This window comes from Neoarius graeffei, chromosome 10 (assembly GCF_027579695.1).
Source record: "Neoarius graeffei isolate fNeoGra1 chromosome 10, fNeoGra1.pri, whole genome shotgun sequence".
NCBI classification, from domain to species: Eukaryota; Metazoa; Chordata; class Actinopteri; order Siluriformes; family Ariidae; genus Neoarius; species Neoarius graeffei.
Window position 1 is genome coordinate 17273462 of NC_083578.1, and position 11439 is coordinate 17284900.

The 11439-nt window shown below is 40.6% G+C and overlaps 1 protein-coding gene across 1 annotated transcript in view; it reads right to left on the reverse strand.

The window, feature by feature from the left end:
• LOC132892441 (beta-1,3-galactosyl-O-glycosyl-glycoprotein beta-1,6-N-acetylglucosaminyltransferase-like) overlaps positions 1-10948 on the reverse strand; it is a 37875-nt gene extending 26927 nt beyond the window's left edge. The window contains exon 1 of the mRNA XM_060930721.1: positions 10545-10948. The gene's annotated coding sequence lies outside the window, so the exon portion shown is untranslated. The remainder of the gene's footprint in view (positions 1-10544) is intronic.
• Between the last annotated feature and the right edge of the window lie 491 nt (positions 10949-11439).

Sequence of the window (11439 nt, forward strand, 5' to 3'; positions counted from 1 at the left end):
GTTTTCCCCAGAAAAAATTTAAAGCCCTAAATTCTGGCATGATAATACACAGACAATTGAGCGCCAATGGCGCGAAAGTGAGTGTCAAAGCCACGAAGCAAAACTAGGGGGGTCCGGGGGCATGCTCCCCAGCAAATTTTTTGAAAATAGATGCTCTCAGGTGCATTTTCAGGGTCTCTGAGAGGTTTTAGATCCATGATTATAGGACAGATTTTACCAGTGTTTCAATGATTTTTTACCTAAATAGTATTAATGTATAAGCATTTGAAATTTCACCTTAAAAGTTCAACATGCAAGTTAAACTGTTTTGTTATAGATTACTTAGGTATATGATAGATTGAAAATCTACGGGGATCCCTTAATTATTTATGATCAAGTAGTGTTGTAACAAAAATGTGCATGAAAATATGAACAGTGGTTTTGCTCCATCTTATGCAATCTAATGAAGAGAATCGATCATCACGACCTCCTGTTGATCACAAAGGGATCTGAACCTAAGAACTGCCACCTTAAAATAAGTTGCTGTATTACTATAACTGTAATGATTTAGAATGTTTCTGATGCAATTACCAAAATATATGTACAGTTAGGTCCATATATATTTGGACACTGACACAAATTCTTTTTTTACCTGTTTACTGAAACATATTCAAGTTATAGTTCTATAATGGACATGGACATAAAGTCCAGACTTTCAGCTTTCATTTGAGGGTATCCACATTAAAATTGGATGAAGGGTTTAGGAGTTTCAGCTCCTTAACATGTGCCACCCTGTTTTTAAAGGGACCAAAAGTAATTGGACAATTGACTCAAAGGCTATTTCATGGGCAGGTGTGGGCAATTCCTTCATTATGTCATTCTCAATTAAGCAGATAAAAGGCCTGGAGTTGATTTGAGGTGTGGTGCTTGCATTTGGAAGATTTTGCTGTGAAGAAAACATGCGATCAAAGGAGCTCTCCATGCAGGTGAAACAAGCCATCCTTAAGCTGCGAAAACAGAAAAAAACCATCCGAGAAATTGCTACAATATTAGGAGTGGCAAAATCTACAGTTTGGTACATCCTGAGAAAGAAAGAAAGCACTGGTGAACTCATCAATGCAAAAAGACCTGGACACTCACAGAAGACAACAGTGGTGGATGATCGCAGAATAATTTCCATGGTGAAGACAAACCCCTTCACAACAGCCAACCAAGTGAACAACACTCTCCAGGAAGTAGGCGTATCAATATCCAAATCTACCATAAAGAGAAGACTGCATGAAAGTAAATACAGAGGGTTCACTGCACGGTGCAAGCCACTCATAAGCCTCAAGAATAAAAAGGCTAGATTGGACTTTGCTAAAAAACATCTAAAAAAGCCAGCACAGTTCTGGAAGAACATTCTTTGGACAGATGAAACCAAGATCAACCTCTACCAGAATGATGGAAAGAAAAAAGTATGGCGAAGGCATGGTACAGCTCATGATCCAAAGCATACCACATCATCTGTAAAACATGGCGGAGGCAATGTGATGGCTTGGGCATGCATGGCTGCCAGTGGCACTGGGTCACTAGTGTTTATCGATGATGTGACACAGGACAGAAGCAGCCAGATGAATTCTGAAGTATTCAGAGACATACTGTGTGCGCAAATCCAGCCAAATGCAGCCAAACTGATTGGTCGGCGTTTCATAATACAGATGGACAATGACCCAAAACACAAAGTCAAAGCAACCCAGGAGTTTATTAAAGCAAAGAAGTGGAATATTCTTGAATGGCCAAGTCAGTCACCTGATCTCAACCCAATTGAGCATGCATTTGACTTGTTAAAGACTAAACTTCAGACAGAAAGGCCCACAAACAAACAGCAACTGAAAACCGCTGCAGTAAAGGCCTGGCAGAGCATTAAAAAGGAGGAAACACAGCATCTGGTGATGTCCATGAGTTCAAGACTTCAGGCAGTCATTGCCAACAAAGGGTTTTCAACCAAGTATTAGAAATGAACATTTTATTTACAATTATTTAATTTGTCCAATTACTTTTGAGCCCCTGAAATGAAGGGATTGTGTTTAAAAAATGCTTTAGTTCCTCACATTTTTATGCAATCATTTTGTTCAACCCACTGAATTAAACCTGAAAGTCTGAACTTCAACTGCATCTGAATTGTTTTGTTCAAAATTCATTGTGGTAATGTACAGAACCAAAATTAGAAAAATGTTGTCTCTGTCCAAATATTTATGGACCTAACTGTATAACTAAGATACACTGAAAAGAAAAGTAAGGCAACTGCATACAACCCCGATTCCAAAAAAGTTGGGACAAAGTACAAATTGTAAATAAAAATGGAATGCAATAATTTACAAATCTCAAAAACTGATATTGTATTCACAATAGAACATAGACAACATATCAAATGTCGAAAGTGAGACATTTTGAAATTTCATGCTAAATATTGGCTCATTTGAAATTTCATGACAGCAACACATCTCAAAAAAGTTGGGACAGGGGCAATAAGAGGCTGGAAAAGTTAAAGGTACAAAAAAGGAACAGCTGGAGGACCAAATTGCAACTCATTAGGTCAATTGGCAATAGGTCATTAACATGACTGGGTATAAAAAGAGCATCTTGGAGTGGCAGCGGCTCTCAGAAGTAAAGATGGGAAGAGGATCACCAATCCCCCTAATTCTGCACCGACAAATAGCGGAGCAATATCAGAAAGGAGTTCGACAGTGTAAAATTGCAAAGAGTTTGAACATATCATCATCTACAGTGCATAATATCATCAAAAGATTCAGAGAATCTGGAAGAATCTCTGTGCGTAAGGGTCAAGGCCGGAAAACCATACTGGGTGCCCGTGATCTTCGGGCCCTTAGACGGCACTGCATCACATACAGGCATGCTTCTGTAGTGGAAATCACAAAATGGGCTCAGGAATATTTCCAGAGAACATTATCTGTGAACACAATTCACCGTGCCATCCGCCGTTGGCAGCTAAAACTCTATAGTTCAAAGAAGAAGCCGTATCTAAACATGATCCAGAAGCGCAGACGTCTTCTCTGGGCCAAGGCTCATTTAAAATGGACTGTGGCAAAGTGGAAAACTGTTCTGTGGTCAGACAAATCAAAATGTGAAGTTCTTTATGGAAATCAGGGACGCCGTGTCATTCGGACTAAAGAGGAGAAGGACGACCCAAGTTGTTATCGGCGCTCAGTTCAGAAGCCTGCATCTCTGATGGTACGGGGTTGCATTAGTGCGTGTGGCATGAGCAGCTTACACATCTGGAAAGACACCATCAATGCTGAAAGGTATATCCAGGTTCTAGAGCAACATATGCTCCCATCCAGACGACGTCTCTTTCAGGGAAGACCTTGCATTTTCCAACATGACAATGCCAAACCACATACTGCATCAATTACAGCATCACGGCTGCGTAGAAGAAGGGTCCAGGTACTGAACTGGCCAGCCTGCAGTCCAGATCTTTCACCCATAGAAAACATTTGGCGCATCATAAAACGGAAGATACGACAAAAAAGACCTAAGACAGTTGAGCAACTAGAATCCTACATTAGACAAGAATGGGTTAACATTCCTATCCCTAAACTTGAGCAACTTGTCTCTTCAGTCCCCAGACGTTTACAGACTGTGAGAAAAGGGGATGTCTCACAGTGGTAAACATGGCCTTGTCCCAACTTTTTTGAGATGTGGTATTGTCATGAAATTTAAAATCACCTAATTTTTCTCTTTAAATGATACATTTTCTCAGTTTAAACATTTGATACGTCATCTATGTTCTATTCTGAATAAAATATGGAATTTTGAAACTTCCACATTATTGCATTCCGTTTTTATTTACAATTTGTACTTTGTCCCAACTTTTTTGAAATCAGGGTTGTATTATAAAGTTTAAATTTTGGCACTTTATTAAATGGACTCGATTAAGATTAAAACATATTTAAAGGAAAAGAAAACTTAATTGATACATTTAAGTTTGCAGAAAGATTATGTACTTATTAACAAATTCTCTTCATGAATGTGTTTATAAGTGTCAAATGTAGCATAATTTCAAATAATAATGATAAGCGTATTTGGCAGTGTGATGTCACTGTGACCCTTTAACAAAAGAATAATCCGGAGCCTTCGTTTGTTAAATGGATCCCAGTGACATCACACTGCCAAAAATGCTTATCATTATTATTTGAAATGATGCTATATTTGACACATTTGGACAACTTCACTTCATGAGTGTTTATAATTACATAATCTTTCTGCAAACCCAAACTAATGAATTAAGCTTTCTACTCCTTTAAAGCAGATTAATTCTCCTTGGCTTTTGCTTGGCCCAATGTTGGGCAGCCCTCTCATAGTCCATCTCACTGTCATCCATGCTGATGTGGCTCAAATTGTCCAGCGAGTCTTCTCCTAGCTTATTAAAATCAGTCGGCTTTGTCCATCTGGTGGGGGACAACATCGGCAGCCAATGAGATCGTTTATAATGAATCAGAAAATTCTGGGATGTCTAACGTTTTCTTTCAATATTTTTATTGGACGGTTTGAACACGTGATCTTGACATAGCTAACAGATCACAGTTTGTTTACATCATAAAACGCGGACATATTACTTTGACAGAATCAACACAAACATTGGGAAAAAAAAAACGCTTGTTTAACACAAATATCAATTAATATGTAAATGGATCTGTTATTTGCTCTCCTATGTATTTAGTTACTTGTGGGTAGGAAATTTAACATATCGGTATAAATCTAAGCATATCAGATTTTAACTAAAGCAACTAAGCGTATCGGCAGGCAGAGCAAGCGTATCGGGCCCGATACGCTAAAACGCTTTGGGGAAAACCATGATATATATAGTTCTATGGGTAGTTCTGACAATATTAACAGACTACAGAAGGCCTGAGGAGCATTTAATCAGCTTAGGAACATACGGTGAGCACAAGGGATTGGCAAAGAGACGAAGATACTTCTCTTCAAATCATTTTTTAAGACCTGTGCTATTATGTGGCTGCAAGACCTGGAAAATAACAAAAATCTAAGAGAAGAAATTGAACACCTTCCAATACCAGTGTCTCAGAAGAATGTGGAGAATTAGATGGCAGCAAAGAACATTCAACATAGAGATAAGAAACCTAGCCAAGATTAATAACATTAGTTGTGAGGTGAGAAGAAGGTGGAATTGGATCGATCCTGAGGAGAGAAGGAGAAAATGATCTTGTAACAGCTTTGGGATGGCACCAGAAGGAAAAATAGCTAGAGAAAGGCCAAAAACAACATGGCGCAGAACAATGGAAAAAGAACAGAACCAATTAGGGTGAAGAATCTGGAACACAACAAAAACAGCAGCACAGAATAAATCAGGTTGGTCAGCCAGAATGGAGGCCTCGTGTGCCTACTGGCATGGAGAGAATTATTAAGGAGGATTAAGGAAACTATGTCAGAATCATCTAATCTCATCATCTCTAGCCGCTTTATCCTGTTCTACAGGGTCGCAGGCAAGCTGGAGCCTATCCCAGCTGACTACGGGCAAAAGGCGGGGTACACCCTGGACAAGTCGCCAGGTCATCACAGGGCTGACACATAGACACAGACAACCATTCACGCTCACTTTAGAGTCACCAGTTAACCTAACCTGCATGTCTTTGGACTGTGGGGGAAACCGGAGCACCCGGAGGAAACCCACGCGGACACGGGAAGAACATGCAAACTCCACACAGAAAGGCCCTCGCCGGCCACGGGGCTCGAACTCGGACCTTCTTGCTGTGAGGCGACAGCGCTAACCACTACACCTACACCACTATCATTACACAAAATTGCATCAAGCTTTAACACTTTACCGTATAACAAATGTTATCTATAAAAATGCACAGACATAAGCATAACTTAAAATGTAACAGCAGCAGAATGTGAGTTGTGTGTGTGTAATTATATTATAATTTAGATAAAACTGTTAATCTGCACATTATACTATTTAGATCAAGAACGATGGGTGAGTATTACTTAGCCTCATCGCCCCCAGTAAAAAAAATAGGAATAAATAAATAAAATAAAAAGGATCTTGACTGTCTGGCTATTTTGACATGAGCAGAAGTTGTGGTAAATTAGCAGAATTTACGGCGGGCTGGGCGGCATGCCAAAAAAAGTTTTAGTATTGCAGATATCGAGATATGCCTGCCACTTTTTATTTAATTGATGAGATTTTTTAAAAATAAACAAAAATCATTATCTGGGCTTGAGCTGAAGGGTTTATGGTATAAATTTATAGTTAATAGTAGGTCCTAGCTTAGGTTTTTTCGCTCGTGACACGAATGCAGTGAAAAGCAAGCTGAGTGAGTCCTGTTGGATTTTAACAGGGTGTGGGAACTTCATGCATTGACATAACAGTGTGGGAAATAAGGCCGGACCGGCAGACACTGACCAGTAATTTTCGCATTTGTCCATCTGTATTTCAAAAGCATCAAATCGGATGGCCCATGAAAAATTGTAAAATTATAGGTCTAATCTACTTCTAAGTTTCTTCCAAATATTACACTGGGTGAATACATTGTCGTAACACGGCCTGTGATTGGCCGATCGTAGACGCTCTCGATGAATGACAAGTCGCCTCTCATTAGCAAGTAGCAGTGAGTTCTGGCATGACACCACATGACGCGGTTATCAGCTGAGTAGATATACCACTAACGTTCAAAGAAAATAGACTACTACAGGTTTTGAACCCTGACAAAGTGTTTTTTTCCATCGTATTTTAACCCTCTGGGGATCGAGAGCTTCTCCGGCGAAGCTCGGCAGGTTTAGAATGAGTAGGTCATGGATTTAGATAAATATCTGAGAGTTTTTATCATACAAGCATGATAAACATCTCATCTCATTACCTCTAGCCGCTTTATCCTGTTCTACAGGGTCGCAGGCAAGCTGGAGCCTATCCCAGCTGACTACGGGCGAAAGGCGGGGTACACCCTGGACAAGTCGCCGGGTCATCACAGGGCTGACACATAGACACAGACAACCATTCACACTCTCATTCACACCTACGGTCAATTTAGAGTCACCAGTTAACCTAACCTGCATGTCTTTGGACTGTGGGGGAAACCGGAGCACCCAGAGGAAACCCACGCAGACACGGGGAGAACATGCAAACTCCGCACAGAAAGGCCCTCGCCGGCCACGGGGCTCAAACCCGGACCTTCTTGCTGTGAGGCGACAGTGCTAACCACTACACCACCGTGCCACCCCATGATAAACATATTGGCAGAAACTTTATATTTTACACTTTCCTATGTGCCCACTGCCAAATATTATTATAGTTTTTAAATTACCTAAATTAGATGAAAGCCCTGCGATGACCTGGCGACTTGTCCAGGGTGTACCCCGCCTCTCACCCATAGTCAGCTGGGATAGGCTCCAGCTTGCCTGCAACCCTGTAGAACAGGATAAGTGGCTACAGATAATGGATGGATGGATGGATAAATTAGATGAAACATAAAACTTGTTATCTCACTCAGTCACACCTGAGTCGGAACACTGAGCATGCACTTCTGCATTCATAAAAGACTATTCACATGGTAATGGCATAATAATCACTTTCACTCTTTCGGTTTCGATTGGTTCCTCTTTCGCAGTGTTTTCTTCTATTTTCTAAGTTCTAGTCCGGCAGATTTTAGTCTGAATGCCAAATGATATTACCATGTCTAGTTTTGAGTCATTTTAAAAGTCATTTTGTTACAAAGTTACTTGGAATCTTGTCCTCAAAATTTTAACTCTATTATACAAGTTGTATTGTTAATTATTAAATTTCTGATAGACTTATTATAAACATAGTATAAAAATAGGTCATTGTTGACAATGTTTCATGAGTGTTATGACAGTACCTATATATTACCAGTAAGTTGTAACCAACTGGAACATCCTTGCCCCCCCATACTTTTTTCTAGACATGGAACTGACCTGCGTGTACTACTGTTTTCTTGGGTATAATTTAAAGGAAAAGGTATAATTTAAAGGAAATTGTCAGTTCTGTACACTTTGGCACGCACACCAGTGGGATTCTCGGGAGTGCGCCAAGCAGACTCTCGCATGTGCTGTTAACTGTGCTCATCTGTGCATGATTAAGGCACAATCTACAATACACTTCTTATTTCCAGTTTAATGAAAGTTTCTACAGACAGAAGCATGGATGCACCATGGGCTCACCGGTGTCCCTTATAGTGGCCAATCTATACATGGAGGAAGTGGAACATAAAGCTTTGACCACTTTTTCAGGAGTTGCTCCCAGCCACTGGTTCAGATATGTAGATGAAACTTGGGTTAAAATCAAAACCCAGGAGGTGGAAGCCTTCTCTAAACACATCAATGCAGTGGATATCAACATCATCAATTTCACTCGGGAGGACCTCAGTGGAAATAATCTAGCCTTCTTGGATTGTGATGTACACATTAGACAAGACAGAAGCCTTAGTATCGAGGTCTACCGGAAACCCCTCCACACAGACCGGTACCTACGCTTTGACTCACACCACCCACTGGAACACAAATTGATGGTTATTAGGACCTTGCAACACAGGGCTCAGAACATTCCTACAATGGTAGAGGGAAAAGAGAAGGAGCAGAATCACATCAAGAAAGCACTATAGAACTGCAGGTATCCCAACTGGGCTTTTTTCAAGAGCAGAAAAAGGAACATAACGGACAAGGATGATAACAGGAACAAACGCAAGAACATTGTCATTCCCTACATTTCTGGTCTATCTGAGAAACTCAGGAGGATTTTCTACAAACACAACATTTCAGTACATTTCAGACCCAGTAACACCCTGAAGCAGAAACTGGTCCACCCTAAGGACAGAATAGCCAGACACAAACAGGACAACGTAGTGTATGCAATTCAGTGCAGTGAGGAATGCACGGATTCGTATATTGGGGAAACAAAACAACCGCTTCACAGGTGCATGGCTCAACACAGGAGATCCAGTTCCTCAGGTCAGGACTCTGCGGTCTACCTTCATCTTAACAACAAAGGACACTCATTCCAGGATTGCAATGTACACGTTTTAGCCAGAGAGGATCGTTGGTATGAGCAAGGAGTTAAAGAAGCCATTTTTGTTAACCTGGAATGGCCATCACTGAACAGAGGTGGTGGTCTAAGGCCCTGTCCACACGGCAACGGATTCAGGTGACTCCGATACAATTGCTTATCGTTTAGGCCTGGCGTCCACACGGCACCGGCGTTTTGGGTGCCCAAAACGCAATCTTTTTGAGAACGGGTTCCAGAGTGGAAAGATCTGGCAACGTTGCCGTTGTGAAGTCGTCTGGATGAGTAGAACGGATTTGTTTACGATGACGTCACAACCACATGACTGTGAGTGCTTCACGCCGGGTAGAAGTGTAACGAATATCACCAGGAAAAAGCCTTACAGAGCACTAGTGAGAGTGAAACACGAGCTTGGATAATAATAATATTATTATTATTATTATTATTATTATGTTCAGTGTTAGTTCACAGTAGTAATGCAAGAAGCAGAATAGTGACAGTAATAGTGAAGCAAAAACATGCAATTGTACAAACACTGTAGCTCTACAGCAAAATATTCATTTATGAAATGGTCTGATTCTTAACACCAGTAGTGCCAATGATCTTCTCATTGCGATGCGAGTTGTCAACAAATCCTATAACTTGGTTCATGAAACGTGCTTACAAAATATTTTCACTGTGAATATTTATTGTGTAATGGTGCAATCCCGCCAGCAAAAATAGGGGAAAAAGGAGCGATCTCACCTCTTCAGATGTTGATTTAAGTCCGACAATACATTCCTCAAAAAGGGCGTAGAGGAGCAAATTAATCCAATTTATTCCGGACCATTAAAGACGCCGCCTTCCGCGTAGAATCATACGTCATCCTCGCCGCCATATTGGAGAGGTCAAAGCGGAGAATAAAGATTAGCTGCATTTAACTGTACCAACAGGTTTTCTGTCCAAACGAGATCACATGGGATTACCTTTCACAGGTGAGACTGGAAAAATACTTTTCATTGTATTTGGTCATTATAATGTAATTTTACAAACAGATTTTCCTGACTTTGTGGCTAATATGAAGTCTCGTGCATAATAGTTTATGCGCATGCGTCCTTACTTCTTCTATTGTTCTGGTGTCTCAGAAGGGACCGTCTTACAGCGCCCCTAGAGGTGTGGCATGTGTATTGCATCGTTTTCAGCAAGCGTTGCGTCGCCATATGGACCTGATATTTTACTGATTGTTGCCCATTTGGACGCGATATATTTTTAAATAACATCTCGTTGCCGTTGTCGTGTGGATGTAGCCTAAGTCATCATTTATCAGCCACCTACAATGCAGTCCTTGGCACACTTCCCAGACAACTGAATGCACACCAAAACCCAGCTGTTTTCAGTGACTCACAGGAGGACAGAGAGATCCAACAATCCATTGATCACCCCAACGACTCTCTAGGCCGTTCACACCCAGCCCCCAGTGACCCACACCAACAGGATGACTCAACGATACCTTAGGATTGCTTTTCATCCATGAGAGGATAAATACCTGATACTCCCTATTAGTCAGACAGAACTGAAGAAGCCTTTCGGATGAGAGGTGAAGCGTCTTCAAGAATCTTCAAGCAAGTCCAGTTGCTCTTTTTACCAACCACAGTTTACTATGACCTGGATGACTGAGAATCTTCACAGACTTCTATATACGGACTGTGTCTACGCACGTTCATTGCAAAATATTACGTTAGCGCACATTACAGAGCCTTAGGTCCCGTGTAGATTTCCTGGGTTTCTGTTCCTTGGTTTTGCTTTTGTCTGTCTGATTTAGTCCGTTTGTGCCTCTCCCAACCCATTGCTCATTTCCTCGTTATTGATTCTAGCCTGCCGATTTGGATCGTTTGCCTGTTTGTCACACTGTTTTTAATAGACTTCTGCATTTGCATCCGTCTACTACCAATCCCTGACAGAAATGTTACCTCTTGCTCACTGAAAGAGTAAATCCTATACTTCATTTGCATTTTTTTCAGTGTTGTTGACTTCTTGAAATTACTCATAATTTACTACATCCTGTGTCACAAACAAAAGCTTCTGTTGTGGCAACACCGTGGTCAGGCTGCTAAGGTGCATAGACACGAAAGGCTAAATGTGTCACAAGGATTTTTTTCTTTCTGCATGAGGAGGAGGTGGGCAATCAAATTAATGATTTTCATATTTTAAAGCTGAAAAAATACATATGGTGAGATGACAGTATTTATCTTTATTGCTATAATGGCATATTGTATATAGCCTCCTTGGCACATGACAAAGTCTATTTACAATTGAAATAAATACAAATGTAATTGGCAGGTATGAATACTGTCATTGGATTCAGATATGGAAAGAGCTGGAAAGTGTAATTTGAAAAGTGTGAAAGGAATAATATTACTGAGTTACAAATTCTCACTCAA